Source organism: Xiphophorus hellerii, chromosome 8 (assembly GCF_003331165.1).
Source record: "Xiphophorus hellerii strain 12219 chromosome 8, Xiphophorus_hellerii-4.1, whole genome shotgun sequence".
NCBI classification, from domain to species: domain Eukaryota; kingdom Metazoa; phylum Chordata; class Actinopteri; order Cyprinodontiformes; family Poeciliidae; genus Xiphophorus; species Xiphophorus hellerii.
Genome location: NC_045679.1, coordinates 16,151,510 through 16,168,353, shown reverse-complemented (window position 1 = coordinate 16,168,353; position 16,844 = coordinate 16,151,510). Strand labels below are relative to the sequence as shown.

The window sequence follows — 16,844 nt, the reverse complement described above, 5'->3', positions numbered from 1 at the left end:
TCAAGATATGGGCAGGTAATGCTCTGGTTCTATTCATACGGAAAGCTTCTTCATGAGTTCCCCATCTGTGGGACAAGGTTTACTACACAATATGCCACTTATAATGCTGCACTGTGAGACATTGCAGGAAAAAAATATTGTGGTAATTTTATACTTTATGTTATTTTGCTGATTGTTGTTCAGCATTTTCAGTCATCATTTGGTAGGCCACTGCAAATGGATTCAAGCAGACCTTTAAAGACTGGTGAAGTTTAGATTTTTACAAAGACAGTCATATTTTGAGCTGAATGTCTAAATATATTTAAAGTATTGTTTGGGACTATGTATAGAATATATAAAATGTTAGACATTTTTGTTTACATACTGTACATGGAAAGAAAAGAGCCTCTCCGTTTGCTTTCTTAATAATTATAGATACTTTTAGTCTCAATTTATTTTTCACATTTCTTGAAAAATGTCAGGCAAATAAGAAGAAAGAGGTTGCTTTTTTTTTACAACAAGCACAGCAAAATGTACAGAACATGTCAAGTTAAAATTTAAATGCATGCTTGATTGCTTTTAAATTGGGTGCCGCTGATATCCAGCCATGATGTTAAGACTTCCTTGACGGGTGGTAAAAGCCTGAGAAAAACTTCTTCCAGGCAAAGATGTAATCACAGTGTTGTGTTCCTAACCCGCTCCACTCCAACCCCCGCACATTATGCTGCTGTGCTGATGTCACATTGATTATGCTGATCATAAACTGCCTTTGTTTGTCCCTCGCTTTCCTCCATCAGTCATCTGTCCGTGGGGATGAGCAGAAGTCACACTAAAAGCTCCCTTTTTCATGTTTTCTGCATTTTGAGGTTGTGCGGGAAAGATCATTCGTCCCACTGGAGGCAAAGGCGGCTCGCCTTTTTCTATTGCACTCCAATATATTAATTGCTTTTTAATGTTTCCCTTCTCTCCTGAAAGTTGCTGCTTACTAACAAATCAACAACAATAAGGTTCTTTTTTGCTGCAATTGGCCCCAGCCTGGACTAAAAGGGTATCCAGTCACTGAATAATCCATGTAGGGTGCATTGGAATGAAGGCTTCAAGCTGGTAAAAGAGGAGCTGAAACAGGAGGCCATTTGGCTTTCTTTTCTCTTCGTCCCAAGTGTCTTCAGCTTCCAGCTGTGTGCATGTCACAGAATGGGATTATGGTGTGAGCAAGAATGGAAAGATGTAATACTGATCCAACTAATCCAGCAAAACCCAATGAGGCATTGTGACATTCCACATCCCTCTTGAGCAACAACTTTGGGAAAAATTAGTTTTTAGCATTCATTATTGATCTGGGAAATGTTTGGTATAGCTTTTTAGAGAAAGTGGAACAATCTGTTAGGCCTGAAAATGAGGAAAACAGATTGTAACATATGCGAGCAAACATTATATTTTAAAGAAGACATGAAAGAAACTTCACTCATTTTTCATAAACGTAGAAGTTGCTTTCATTTCCCGCAAATATTGAATGCTTATCTTTTTTTTTAAATATACAGAATTATGTATTTTATTTTCTTTAACAAATAGATTGACCCCTTCATCTATGGAGTCAGTTCCGCATTTTATCATATTAAAATAACCAACTTCAATGTTTTTGGGGATGCTTAGAGATTTGGGATATTAGTCCTACACAAAGCAGAGCAGTGAGAAAATCTGTTAAACATGGTTTTACTTCCAGTTGACTCTTCTAGTCGACATGTGTTGAGAAAGAGTATGAATTTCCATCAAAAAACATCCTTTAAAACCATCCCAATGGAAAAAGGTGGTAGTGGCAGTATCATGATCTAGGGATGCTTCTCTTCAGCAGGGAACAGAAACGTGGAGCTAATGCAGGGCAATACCTGAAGAAAGCCCGAGACTGAAAAGACATGTTGTGTTGGTCTATCACATAAAATCCTGGTAAAACACATTGAAGTTTGTGATGTCTCAAAACGGTATAAAGTTCTTGAGGTGTAAATATATTTGTGTAATATAAATAGTCACTCTGACATATTTAGGTAAAAAGGTTAAGATTATAACACCTAACTGTACATAATGACCATCTTTTCGCAAGGCTAACACACTCACTATATCAGAAACAGGAGCTCTTAGTATTGAAGCTCACTAATCTGGCACTGTAACACGATTCCTAAATCAGACTACTGTATTATTATTATTTGCAGTATGAATTGATAACACTTATTTTATATTATTTCATAACATCAGCAGGTTGCTCCTTGCTGAGAAGTTTTGTCCCAACAGAAAACATACACACAAGTTTACAATGTTGCATGTTATTTCTTTAAATTTCAGCTGAATTTTCATTTTGAGTATTTCTTTAGAAAAATAACCAAAAATTTCCTAACTTGTACTTTACATAAATCATTGGTGATTGTATTCTTATCTTTTATTGTAATACGATTATGGTGATACGTTTTGGTCTGAGAAACCAAAGCTAAATTTTGTTAGTTGTTTGCATTCAAACTTAAGCTTCAACATTGCATTGAGTGAGAAACACAGGGCGCAGAGGCAAGTGTTTGGAGCTTGAGTTACAGGGCCAGCATCTGCCATCCGGCCATCAGGCCCTCATATCCATCACTGGCCGATGGTGTGGTGCAACCCAGCGTTTGTAAAAACACCCAGAGGAAATGGAGTCTCTGGGCCAGACAAGAATAAAATTAGCTTGATGACTAAGTTCCTCCTTGGGTCCCAGTGGGAAAAGAACTCTGCCATTTGTTTTCATTACTTCCCTTGGCTGCATAAGGGAGGACAACGTGTGTGACTGTGTTTGTGTGTACGTTTGGTTGGAGTAAACTAGTGCAAGTGTATGTATTTGCCTGCTAACAACCCTGCAAAGAAAGAGGGAAAACATATAATCACCCTAAAAACTGAGCTTTTTGTAATTTCCAGCCTTGTGTGGGTTTAATCAAATATATTTACTCATAAAAACACCACTTTGATTCAAGCCCTCAGCCTGTGTATAATATTAGTGCTTGGTTCATAGAGGTGACATTACTGTTTGGAACTGTTCCACCACCCCTCATGGCATACTATATTGGCTTTGGCCACTTTATTGCATTTGCCTCAGAATATCTAATAAACACACAAAGGTTATAAAAATTGATCTGCACACAAATGTGTTTCCATTCATTACCAACGCAGTGACCTAAGCCAAGTTTTTCTGAGCTAGATGTGGCTTACCCTGGACAGCTTCTGTTATGCTAAAACATAAACATATGATATACATGTAGCATTAAGCTATGTTCAACTGTGTGCATAAAGGTTTAACCTATCAGCATCCTAATAATTTCAATAATGTATCAAAACTTTTGCCTGCTGATAAATTATTTCCCCCACAATTAAATCTTCAATAAAAATGTAAGGATTCAAAGACATTAATATTTACTTTGGCATCATTCAAAAATAATTACGCTTGAATTAAGGAATTAAGAATAAACATAGGATTTAAATAAATAATTTTTAGACAAGATTTTGGGTGTCATCTGCATAGAATGAGAACTTGTCATGGGTAAATCTGAAAGACTGACTAAGAATATTGTCAAAGTATGCTTATTTGTAAATATCTATTCCTTTGGATTAAAACTTCAGGTCTGCATTGTGCTACATTGAGATAATGTTGGAAATACTGAAGATTATGTTTGGAAAAAAAATAGCTGCCATTAACTCTTCCTTTCATTTAATCTCTTTAAACACAGAATAAATCATTTGGACATAATAAGAATTCAAAGGGATCACTCAAAAGGCATGAAATAATTAGTGAGACTGAAGCTAATTATTGATCTAAGCAGTATCATCAGAGCAGAGGAGAAAAATAAGGCAAAAACAAAGCAAATGCAATAATTTTAATTTAAAAAGTGAATAACAAGTTATCACTCCCAACTACTTTTTGAACTTAGAGTGGCAAAATGACCTTTGAACTTTACTTCCTTAGAAATGCAATGCGGCACTTTCGGTGATGTTTTTTTAGTTTTTTTACACACATTGTGAAACTCTCTTACACTGAGCTCTCTCTCACACACACACCACAGATTAGTTCCAGCTTTTACCCAGGGTGCCTGTTAGGCCTGAAGTGAGGACATCTTGTTGTTCTTTAAAGCATGTAGCATTAACACCCTTGCCCCCTGTGTAAACCCCGAGTACTGACCTACACAAGAGGCACTCAGCTCTTTGCAACGCAGCAGTGTGCAACTCATAGGCCTGAGTGCAAATATAACAGCAGGCACCAACACTTTACAGCCTCTGCTCCACTGAGGAAAGAATCAGTAAAAGGGGATATTGAAGGTGAAGTTAAAAAAAAAAAAATCTGTAAAAAAATTTAAGTCAGTATGATTGCGTTCTGGGACATGAGAAGAGAAAAAAGTCATTGGGGCTTGTCTTAAATGTGTGAACAATGATATCAGAATGAAATCAGAAATCAGTAATTTCTGATTTCTAACATTGTCTTGGACTCTCATGGACAGAGTCACATTTACTACACATAGGGCAGCTGAGTCAGATAGTGAATAAGCAAAATGATGAAATAATTCATTTTAGTGCAAATGCTATCTGATTTATTTAATCATTTACATATTTAAATAGACCCTCTAAAGATGTTTGCTTTGATTGTGGCTGTATCAATCATTTACTTTTATCAGATTAATACGGACAAAAAATATTTTGGAAATTCAAAATTTTCAAAAGTTCTGAACTTGTCTGCTATATTCCTTCACAATTAAATAGATATAATACAAATCTATAATAAAATCTTATAATGAAGTCAAACTATTTGAACACTGTTTCTTAACTTATATATATATACAGTATATATATATATATATATATATATATATATATATATATATATATATATATATATAGTGCTACATTTGCAACATGCTTTGAATTTTATGACACAAATGGAAGCAGAAGCTCACGTCGCAACACTGCAATCTATACATGTCAGCTGGCCATAGAATAATGCAATTATAAAAGCATTTATGGTCAGATAGAGGGAGCACAGATATCGGAAGAATTGCACAACTTCCTAGAGCCATTGTTGCTGAAAGGGGGAAGTGATTTTCTCTAATGTATCTCTGTGTTGTGTCCTTGTCCTCCCGCAGCTGGCCTGGACAGACACAGTTCGGGGATCCTGCAAAATTAGGGTCAAATCAAATGCGTGTATGTCTGTTTGTGTATGTGTGTCTGTTGGACTTCAGCAGAAAAAGCGAGAAAGTGTTTGCCATCGACATGGCAGTGAAATAAAGTATAAAAAACCTCTGTTTCCCCAGTTAAACATACCCATGGGAGGAGGGAAGGAGGGACTGAGAGGCAAGACAGAGGTTATGAACCAACAGTTCTCCTGCAAGGAGCAAGATTTACAGCTACCAAGTCCTGAGAGCTCTACCATGCTTACTTCTATAGCCAGTTAAAACAAATTGGAGCCATGTTTCAGTCACCCACATCCTTACATCTCTCATCCATTTGGGTTGGGCTTTTGGCTGCAGAGCTGTTTCTTTCTTAATTTCTCTAAAACAAATACTTTCCTCTTGTGAGGTAATTTTTGTCTGGAAAGTCCCCACCTCCACCACAAACTTCACCACCCCATATATTCTACTCCCCCTGTGTGCTTCTCTGCAACTTATTTCATTTTTGCAAAGGACCTGCAGGAGTGTTACATGGAAATATAGGCTGTCTATCAACATCAAGCTTTAGACCTGAATACTGGTCAAAAACAAGCAAAACTGAACAGCTACAGCAAACGCAAAGCTCTGCATCACAAGGCTGTCTGGGACTAGTGAAAGAATAAGAGCACATAAATTGCACACACAGACTCTCTCTCGTCTATGTCTGATTGCAACGTTGCAGTAGAAATCTTGTGTAACCCGATATGCTGTTTGATTTGGGTTGAAATGAGAGTGACCAGCATCAGGCGGAGGAAACAGAACAGGGGCAGACGATCTTCAGGGGCAGGTATGGGGTCATTAGAGTGTCTTTTTCATGTTGCAGATTAGAAGCAGATGTCGGTGAGATTGCACCACCAGTGTCATCACTCAACCCACAGCTCCATCTTCATCCATACACATAATAAAAGCACCAACAAACATAAGACAGCGTTATGACATGTTTATTGCTATTTTAAACTATCCATGTAGCTACTCTGTAAGAAAAGAGTAAAGATGACTGATGTGGAATTACAGCTAAATTATTTTATGTATGGAAGAGGGGTTTCTTGCACATGTATTGAAGAAGAAAAAGGTGAATGTGATTGCTAAGTCACTGGAGAACTGCAGATCTGGTGGGGTTTTCCTGATTTTATCTACCTATCCTGAGGGTTGAAAGAAAAAACTGTGTTGACCAATAACTGGTTCATGGGGAGCCAAGGCTTATTCCCAAACATGGTGCCTAAAGTGTTGGCCCAAGTGGTTTTATCCAATGGCTACTGCAGATCAAAAGAAGTTAACGGTGGTTTCAATATAAAGGTGTCAGAATACACAATGCATCTTACCATGTTACATAATATAAACTGTGAACCAATGACAGAGCCACAAGGCAGCAAAATTTGGAAATGAGACCATTGAAGAACAAGGTCTGATGTGATTACATTTTCTTATATATCACATGGATATATGATAATGTGCTTTACTGACCTCTGAAAAACATTGCACTATGGTGACCTAATGTGTCTTCCTGGATACATCGGGTTCTACGATGTGAAAGTTAATTGCACATATACCGGATGTTCTTACAAAAGATCTACTATAGACCTTTTCATTGAAACTATGTCTGGGACAACAACCTTGAGCAAGTTCTCAATTGTCTGTCCACAGTTGAGAATCTGTGAGCAAACAAGTCTGATCAACAGATGCTCCACATTTTTAGCTTACAGAATATGGTGCTAATGCTTGATGCCAGGTACCACAATACACCTTGCAACTCCTAGTGGATTCCAATCTTTTACAAGTCAGACTCAGCAAAAGTGGTAACAATACATGATTTAACTGGTGGTCATAATGTTATGTCTCATAAAATTATTTCACCAAAATGATGGGAGTCAGAACAGTTTCCCTGTTCTGCCTCTTATCTAGGATGTGGATAGTGAATAGTTTTCGAGATGAGCCAAGAAGATCCATCATCTGGTTGAGCTAACCATGAAGAGACTCTAAGTAATTCAAGAAGACTACCATCTACTTGATATTGCATTTGACTGACCTAGGAACACTTGTGGCATTGCCAGCTGTCTGGTCAGTTGCTCAATCTTGCCTTTTTTGTATGTTAATAGAAGCTCTCGGTTTCAAAGCTTTCACATGAGACATTACAGTCAGGTAAAGCAGTGCCTGCTTTTCCATCCCCTCCATGAAATTGCCATGAACACTGAAGTATGTCTTCCCATAACAACAAATGTAGCAGAGCCTGATTAATACTGATGACAACTGATGGTTTTTTTTTAAGTTTTACTTCCAAATGCCTTAACAGTAAAGTTCCAAAACTGTTTGTTTTGATTCTACTGGATCTCAGAGCTGCATTCAACTTTGTTGATAATTTCCTGATTGATACACTGAAAATGCGAGGGAGGTTGTCAGGTACTGTGCTAAACCTGGTTCAGATCTTTTATGGAATACCAAGGGAGTTTTATCCTGTTTAATGGTTATTAATATATTCAAACAAATATAATTGGGGTTGCTGAAGGCAAAATTCTCTGGCCACTTCTAATTAATATGCTCCTGCTAGCTCAGACCATGGAGCATTACAACATTTCTGGCAATATCTATGTTCATGATGTATAATTTTATAACATTCTATCGCCAATTTACAGTAGTCCATGACTCAGTTCCAACAACCACACAAAGTCTATTCTAATACATATCTACTACAATCTTATTAACAAAACCAAAATTTGAGATTTTACATGAAATATTACTCAAAAATACAATGCACGCTTTATTCTGTAGTGGTATCTTTGGTCCACATTGGCAATGAATGGTTGTCATCCCAGATTTCAGAGTCACTGTTCAGGTATGGACACCCTCAGGTTAAAGTTTTTGCAGGACCAGAACTAAACAAGAGAAAGCAATACTTTTCTCATATGCTCTTCAGCACTGAAACCAACTTTCTGAAAACCTGAGACTGGCAGAAACTATTGCCTCTGTTAAATCAGGGCTGATATTGATACTTTTTACCTCAGCTGTCCCCAATTTGTCCTACTGTCTAATGCAGTTTTTTAAATATAATTTATCTTCCTAAAACTATCTTTTTAGGAAGAAGAAAAAAATACACAGTCTAAGAAAATTCCTATTACTAATCTCAAATGTTGAATCAGGGCTTAAGATTTGTAGGCCATTTAGTTGTAATAAAACTAAGAAACTTTAATTAATCCAATTTTAGTGGTGCTTAAAAGTCTGAAAACATGACTGAATAAAACAAAAGTAGCACAAACTTGACTTTTGTTACTCTCCAATATGATAATAGGTACACTGCTGCTTAATCCCTCTCTTATGGCCCTAAATCTTTAGAGAGACCCACCCCCAGCAATGACCTCAGCGCCAGGCACCTCCGAGGGCCCTTGAAGTGGTCCCTGTTCTAGAAGATAAATGAAGTGTCTAAGGACCTGCTGTCTGCAGAAGGCTTATTGGAGTACTTCTGAACGCTGATGTAAAGCATCTAATCCTGAGTTTACTCGATCCTTCCCATGTACGAATGTCTGAGTATGTGAGCATTTAATGTATGAACAAATAAGAGGGATAACGTACATGTTTGTTAACCAAGCCTACAAGTGGGAAATGGATGCGCAAAGCCCGCTTTCCTAAGATGTTTGATCTCATTGGCAGAGCTTTGCTGCGTGGTGTATGTGCTGAAGACAGAAGCCCAGAGGGTCCAAACTTTGTGTGAGGAGAAGAGGCTGAACTACACAGTGCTTATTATTCCTGACAGAAGCCACACTGGGGCTGTGAATACAGTCACAGCTACCGAGAACAATACCATATCCTGACACTGCTTCATTATTTTGACCATTGTAGCCAGCTAGTGGGGCCTGACAGTCTTATTCTACTGGAAGTCATGAGTCTTGACCCTGTAGGTCAGAGGTAACTTGGGATCAACTATGGTTGTAGGCACTTGTAAAGGATTTGTAGTCTTATGAATAGGGAAACATCTTTGTTTCAAGAAGATTTTTCCATGTGTTTCATATGACATTTCTGCTTGCTGGAAATGTGAAGGAAAACTAAATCCTTTTGCGGAAAAAAATACAAAAATAGAAAAAGATCCATTAGTCTGGTTCCATAAGTGTGCACTGCCAACCAATCATTAATTATCAACCAATTACCAACTATTATCAACCAATATGTTAATAATTTTGATTAAAGTACATGAGTTTGCCACATTGTCACCTTGCAAATCTCCATCTATCAGATTATGAAGACATTTATTGTCAACTCTGACAATCTGCTATTGAACAAACACCTAAACATACTGGGTCAAAACCTTTAAGTATTTCAAACTGTTCATAATTTTTTCATCTTGACAAAAACCCTAGCTCTATAATATAACCCCAAAGTATAATTCTGTCACCTCCAAGTTTCAGTGTGGGTATGATGCTCTTTTTTATGCCAAATTGTACATTTTGTCCCAAAATTCACACCAGATCACACTTTCATAACAGCTATATAAATATTTTAGCCAGCCATGGATGTTTCCCTTAACCCTTTCATGCATAGTGGTCACTACAGTGGACAGCTATCTAAAAGCCATTGTCCTGTACTTCTTGTAGATTTTTATGTTATAAATGCACACAGGCCACTGAAGTGGACACTAATGCATCATAAAATACACTATCAACTACTGGCCATCAGCTGCAAATGCAAGAAATAACTTTTTATTAAATCCAATATGGCCGACAGACAACAAAGCATGCCAACCGACCCTGTCCCTCCTTCTACTGTAGATGAATCTTGCAGGTAAAAAAAAATATATTGTGTCATCAGATAACCTCTAAAGAACAATACTACTGATGTATTTTTCAAATAACAACTTTGTATTTGGAGAAAATTACAATTGATTACCTAAAATAAAATAATTTTTTTTTTTTTTTTTGCAAATTGTTTTTCCTACCCTTTTTTTTTGACTTAAGAAAATCAAAAAAGAAAATTGGAAAAAAAAATCCTGACACAAAGGATAATAATTCATGAATGAAAGGGTAAAAGAAAAAAACTTCAGTCTTATAACTTTGTCCTTTAATCCAGAAAAACATAGATAATAGGAGATTGCACAAATAGAATCTAACAATAATTTCCAGGACCTCAAGGACAATTCATGAAAAGATGCTTTGTTAGATGTTTTGAATTTTTATATATTTTTCCTCTAAGAAATATTCTTTCTTGTTTTTAAATTAAAATGAAGGGGTAAATAAAAAGTATTTATGTCAAAGAAACTTTTCATTGAAACAGAATTTGCTTATTTTTAATAACCTCTGTATGAGAACAATTAGTATCATTTTTAATCTGTAGCAGCACTGAAGAATATTTGACCTTTGAAAATGTTTTCTGGTTGCATTCATGAAGTAGAACGTTGTGAGATGTGAGAATTTAAGCTCCTTTGTGCGTGTGGGTGGGTCGGTGTGTGTGTTTGTTGTTGGTGTGTGTGTGCGCTCTGAGATCAGAGAGTCGAGACAGTTAAAGTTCCAGTCAGAGTCCAAAGGTGGGAGAAGATTTAGAGGCGCTGCTGTGGAAGCAGACAGCCTGGTGGAGATTAAAGAACTTAAGATAGACGGTCATTCAGAGAAGTTCAAAGAATGGAATAATAAAGCCCCTGCCGCTGCTGCACTTAGTCTGCACATAACATTTTAGCAATTATCAAGCTTATGCTTTTATTGTTTGTTCAATTTCTTTTTCAGTTGGATTATAAGATTTAGAGTTTGGAAAAACAAATCAGCCATGTAGTATTTGTAATATTTTCTCTGCTTCTTAAAGTTGTAACTATGACTATGCACAATGTTGCTTTACCTTTTTAGGTTTGTCATAATGTAAAAAAAAAGAAAAAAAGAAAATATGCAGGAAAAATGCACTAATTAATTTCAAATGCTGCCTGTTATAATTTATATTTAGTTTCAAAGGATAGTTCTGTCCCCTCTTATCTCGTTCACAACACAGCGACTGCATGCAAGCCCCAAGAGCTTTCTGAGAACAACCCTAGAGACCTGGAGAGCACACTCCTGAGTGACTCCCTCCAAGCTCTTGACCCAGCAGTACAGCATGTAGATAGCTTTAATTAGGGAAACTGGAGCCCACGAACAATATTATTTTTTTAAAAAGAACTTTTGATAAAACCTCTTCCAAGTGGTTTGTTTGGATGATCAGATAATTTAATGGAAGTACAGTTGATAAGAAAAAAGTTCACATTGAGTTCAATAGCTCTTTCACCTTTCATTAGGTTCAGCACAGAATTAACACAAAACATCATTGAGCATCATCAGTTCATCTGAGTAAATTACAATCTCAGCGTTTTGTCAGAGCTTTAGAGCCTTAGGAGATTATCTACACCCCTTCAACTTTTTTTACATCAAGCTATAAACAGAAATGCCAATGTATATTTGGGGGGGATTTGTGCAGAAGAGCAGGTGAACATGTTTTCTTCCATGATTGCCCTGTATTTAGCTCCATCAGTATTTACATCAACTCTGGTAACCTTCTCTATTCCTGCAGAAGAAAAGCATCTCCAGAGAAGATGCTACCATCACCATGTTGCACATCAACCTTATTGGCTTTTTCAGGGTGACGTGCAATTTAATTTCATTCAGATTTTCTTCCATATTTTAATTATATTCCCCACATGGCCTGTAGCCATTTGTAAAAGGAATGTCTGGTTTTTATTTCAATAGTGGCTTCGTTTTTAGTATTCCTGCAAAAGCGCCAAATTTGTGAAGTGTACTCTGATTAACAATTGTCCCACGAAAAGGTTCGCTCTGCTGAGCTGTGGATCTAGAGCCACCAGAGTTAAAATGGTCCTTGGTGTTCATTGTGCTTTTTGTTAATTAATTGTCCTTAAACATCTGGAACCTTTGCAGAACAGCTGGATTTACACTTATATTAAATTACAGTAGATATGGTTGGACTCTTAAATATGTGACTTCAACAATAGGTTTGTGCCACAGGATTTTATCTTGGGTTATCAGAGATAATTGAGCTGAAAATAAATGGGCATCCCACCTTTTACGTTTTTATTTGTAAAAAAATTAGAAACAGTACATTGAATTCCTTAAAAAAATGTGTTTAACTGTGTGTTAGTCTGTCATTTGAAATTAAATCATCACAACACATTTTAAGATTGACACGTCACAAAATGTAAAAACTTGTTGACATCACGAAGCCCAAAATAAAAAATTGTGCATCTTGGAAGGATTTCAAATTCAACATATTACGCTTCTTGTATTTAAAAAGTAAAGTAAGCAGAGGAGAACACAGCTCCTCTGGTATATTTATTTCATAATATGTATTTATCACTTTAAAATCAATGTCAGTTTTGTTTGCATTCCTTTATAAAGAAAAAATCAGCAAGATGTAATGTTGTGGAACTACTTAATATCCAGAATAAGTGGGTCTCAGTGAAAACAATTCTTCATATTCAAACTGAGGCCACTCTAGTTACTTGACAAGAATGATGATTTGGGGGCAAACCAATCATGTGCTAAAACAGCCTGCCCTAACAGCAATTACTGATGCAGCAAAATGTAGCTAAAAGCCATTTATTCATGTTTATTCCTCCTGATAGCCTTGACCTGTTCCTGCATTCTGGATTTATGTGTAAAAGCTGCTCCCTCCGACCTACAATTAACCTTATTGAAATCAGAACAATGCTGAGTCTTTTGCGTTTCTAGATGTCTCGCAAGTGTGCAATGGTGTGTGCGCACGTATGGACGCATGTATTTATTCCCACATCCTCTCCCTCCCTTCTTTTTTAGTTTCTCCATGTTACTTTTCAGCAATTGAAATCAAGGTAATGACTAGGCAAGGAAAAAAAATGTCCTTTCAATAGATAATTAGGGAGATTGGTTTACCAGGACCACTCAAAGCCTATTCAAATGCAGGGCTGAGGCCAGGCCTTGTCTGCTGAGTCCAAAAGGCTCCCTAGAGAGGCATTTGCCTTGGCTTCATTTCTCAGAGCAGGTGCCTGGCAGGTAGTCAATGGAGACGGCCAGTTGAGACATACATGAAGCCCATCCCCCTGTACAAGGGGTCAACATCACAGTTCAGGGATCATGAGCAGAGGTCACATGGTCAATGTTTAGCACAGAGGACTGACTGGATGACTGGAAGTGAATCCCGGACAGCCCAGGTATCAGTTCTGGAAGTGGATGTGTGAAGGAAATGAAGATACTTCTGCTGCTGATTGACTGAGACTTCCTTCTTTGAAATCTGTCAAAATACGTCAGGAGACATAAAAAAGAAATAAATCAAACAGCCCATTTCTAATTGTACTTAAGATAAAAAAAAAATGTTTTAACTTTTTGAATGTGACTTTTGCCGTAGTGTAACTATTGCATATTTGAGAGTTAAATGCAGTTTTTAATAATTCACATGCATCTTTTTTTGTGTTTCTTGCTCCTTTTTCACATTTTCACCAGTTGAAGCTCTACATAAAGCATAAAAAATAGTTCAAGCACCTTAAGATATTGATCAGAAGCATATATAGCCTAATATTTGTCTAAATTGGCCATTAAACGTTTCTTCCTCCAGCATTTGGTCTGTGAGAGATTATGTCAACTGTTGAAGCTAAGATTCATACCAGAAGCTCAGTGATCTGAAACACACACCACAATTTGTTTGAGAATGGAAAACTATGGTAACATTGAGGTTGTGGACAGGCCTTCTCGAGTACTCCAATGTCCACACTATTGAAAATGTGTGGGTTCTGCTAAAAAGGGAGTCAAGTGCCAGGAAACCAAGTTTAAATGAATCCTATGAATGCTGCCAAGATAAGTGGTCATATAGTCAGCCAGAATTATGGAAAAATCCTGCTGATGCAACAAGCAGCCTGCTGAGCTGCAACTCTCTTTTTCAGTCAATTATTTGTGTGTAAAAAAATTATTCTCAATGTAAAATTTTGAAGAAATGTGTTAGAAAAATCTATAAAACCAGTCTTGATCAACCAGTTGATGTTTCTGAATTTAATTGTGTACAAAAAGTGGGATTCAAATGTTTCTTAAAAAGCAAACAATGTATGTTATCATATACAAATGATGCTTTCATACAACCACAATGAATGGCCACTCCAAAACTGTCATTCTGTGCTTTTTGGAGCAATTCAAAGATTGACTTGTTGGTTCACTTATATCCATTCTCCTCCCAAATTTTAAGGCCCAGAGCAGAATTAATGGTTCCATCAGTAAAAGTAAGTCATCCAGTTCTTCCATCATATTTAAGTAGTGCTAAATTATATTTTCTGAAAAATGCTGTGTTGGTTTTATGCCATTTTATCTGAGATGTACAACTTCCAAAAGCTTCATTTTTGTTCAAAAATGTCAGGGATCAACTATATATTTTTATCTCTTCCAAATGTGAAATGGGCCTTTGTGACCTTTTTGTTATCAGTTGTTTTGGCCTTGAAATTCCCCCACTGATCCGTTTTGCCCAGTCTCTCTTTCTTATTGTTGAATCCTCAGTGCTGACCTAAACTGGGGCAAGTGAGACTGGTAATGCTGGGTTCCTCTGTGACCTATTTGGTGAGTCATCTGTGAGCTCTTGAAGTAATGTTTGTTGGGTGATCACTCCTGGGAAGGTTCACCACTGTTTCATGTTTTCATCATTAATGGTTAGTTTGCTGGAGTATTAAAGATTTAGAAATGACTTCTCAACTTTTCCAGACTGAAACATATCAATTACTGAACTTTTGTTTCTGTATCTACCCTGGTAATCATTGTCAAATATCAAAATATTTGATATTCAGATGATTTGTTTCATCTGAAATACTTGTGACAAAGCAGATGGAAGATGTAAGGGAGAAAACACATTTTGAAAGTACTGTACAAATCAACGTGTTTAGTCTTCCTATCCATGAGGACACCAGACAAGAATTTAAAGTCAAGGGTGATGTGCTCCAATTATTAATTGAATCTCAGTTTGGAACAATGATATGTCATTGCTACAATGCCACTTTTGGCGAAACCATAGCTACATATGTAAGTGGATAAACTCTCCACGTTCATATTTCTCCCAAACACCACCTTGAGCTCTTGAGCTCTACCCTAAGGGAAACACTATATAAATGTCAATGCACTGACTACTGAAACTGTCACAGCTGTCAAAGGGAAAGCACACGAAGTACAGAGGGGATTTTCTTTTTATCGCTCTAGCGGTGGTTCCTGGAAATGCTGCCAATGATTGAAGGCGCGATCCTGTTACACAGCTCTGTGCACAGCCTCCGTGGTACAGAAATGTTAATTCTGCAAGGATGAGAAAATAAGTGTGCAAAATCTCAGCTGAATAAAATATGCATCCAAAAAAAAAAATGTAAGCGAAAATGGAGAGAAACTCCACAAATCCCAATTTTCACTCTATCTACAAACAGTTCTCGGCAAGCAACTGACGCTGGATGTGAGAAGGTGCGGCAACATATCCAATATGCTTGTCAATTTCTCTTTCTATAATCAAATAGAAAGCCTGTGAAGTAAATATCTATATTCTTACAGCCGGCTGTTTACAACAATGGGTGCGGCTATAATAAACAGTGTGTAGAAATGAAGAATTTCTTTTAGGGAATCGGTGTGGCCAGCATATGCTCGATATAGGAAACCCATAACATCAGTGGCTCCTTATTGGCGGCTGAGGTCAAAGGCTAGGGAAGGTCAAAGGTGTCATCCTCCTTTCTCATCATGAAGTGCATTAACATCTTCTTCTTGTCCCATCTTATCCAGATGGCTGACCAGGCCACGGGACAGATGCCCCATTTTCGAAATATCTGAGGGATCCAAAAATGGACCATCGAGAATAAATATGGCTCCATTTTTAGGACATCATATTTCAAAGGAATATAAATACCAATAGGGGAGAACGTGCGGTGCATGAAGGCAGAATGTGTTAACCACGCCTTCATTGATTGCTGGTACAGTTGAAGCAGCTTCTTACTGCCTACTTTGTATTAAAACTGTCAAAGTTTTCTTAAATACCAGGTTTAGAAAAAATATTATTGTTTTTATTAAATACTCTCTCTTGAATAACTATTAGTATTTCTGATATTTTTCAATTTTTGTTACAGTACACCATTTAATTACAGCAATCTCAAAAAGTCTGTTTCATCTGACCAGAGTACGTTCTTTGACATGTTTGCTTTGTCCCCTGCATGATTAGTTTGCTAATTTTCTTTCAAAACATTTTGCCTCCTCCCCGTTAAGGAGAGAGTTGGGGAGTGCACAACAAATATTTATGTCATTAGATTGTAAGATTGTGATGGAGCTCTGTAGCTCCTCCAAGGTTATCATGGCCCTCTTTTCTGTTTCAGTATTAAATCTCTCCTTGCCTGGCCTTTTTATTTTGATGAATGACCATTTCTTAGTAAGTTTGCAGTTTTGCCATGCTATTTCAAGGACCTCATCAGATGTTCTGAGCTCTCTCCAGCTTTGACTCCATCCTCTCTTGTTGCTTTTGGATTTTAGAGAGGTATCAGAGTAAAGTGACTGATGCCTATACCATGCCAAAATAATACTAAAGCACATGTATTTCTTTCCTACCAATTGGGACTTACTTTGGTGGTCGATCACATACAATCCCAATAAAAGATATTGAAGTTTGACATTGTAATGTGCCAGAAAAAGTCAAATGTTGATATATACCTCTAAAAAACAGTGTAATGCATAT

General features: G+C 37.0%; 1 long non-coding RNA gene across 2 annotated transcripts in view; it reads right to left on the bottom strand.

Annotated features, from left to right (window-relative positions):
- Window positions 1-16,844, bottom strand: part of LOC116724790 (uncharacterized) — a 71,437-nt gene that overhangs the window by 16,238 nt on the left and 38,355 nt on the right. The window lies entirely within an intron of this gene.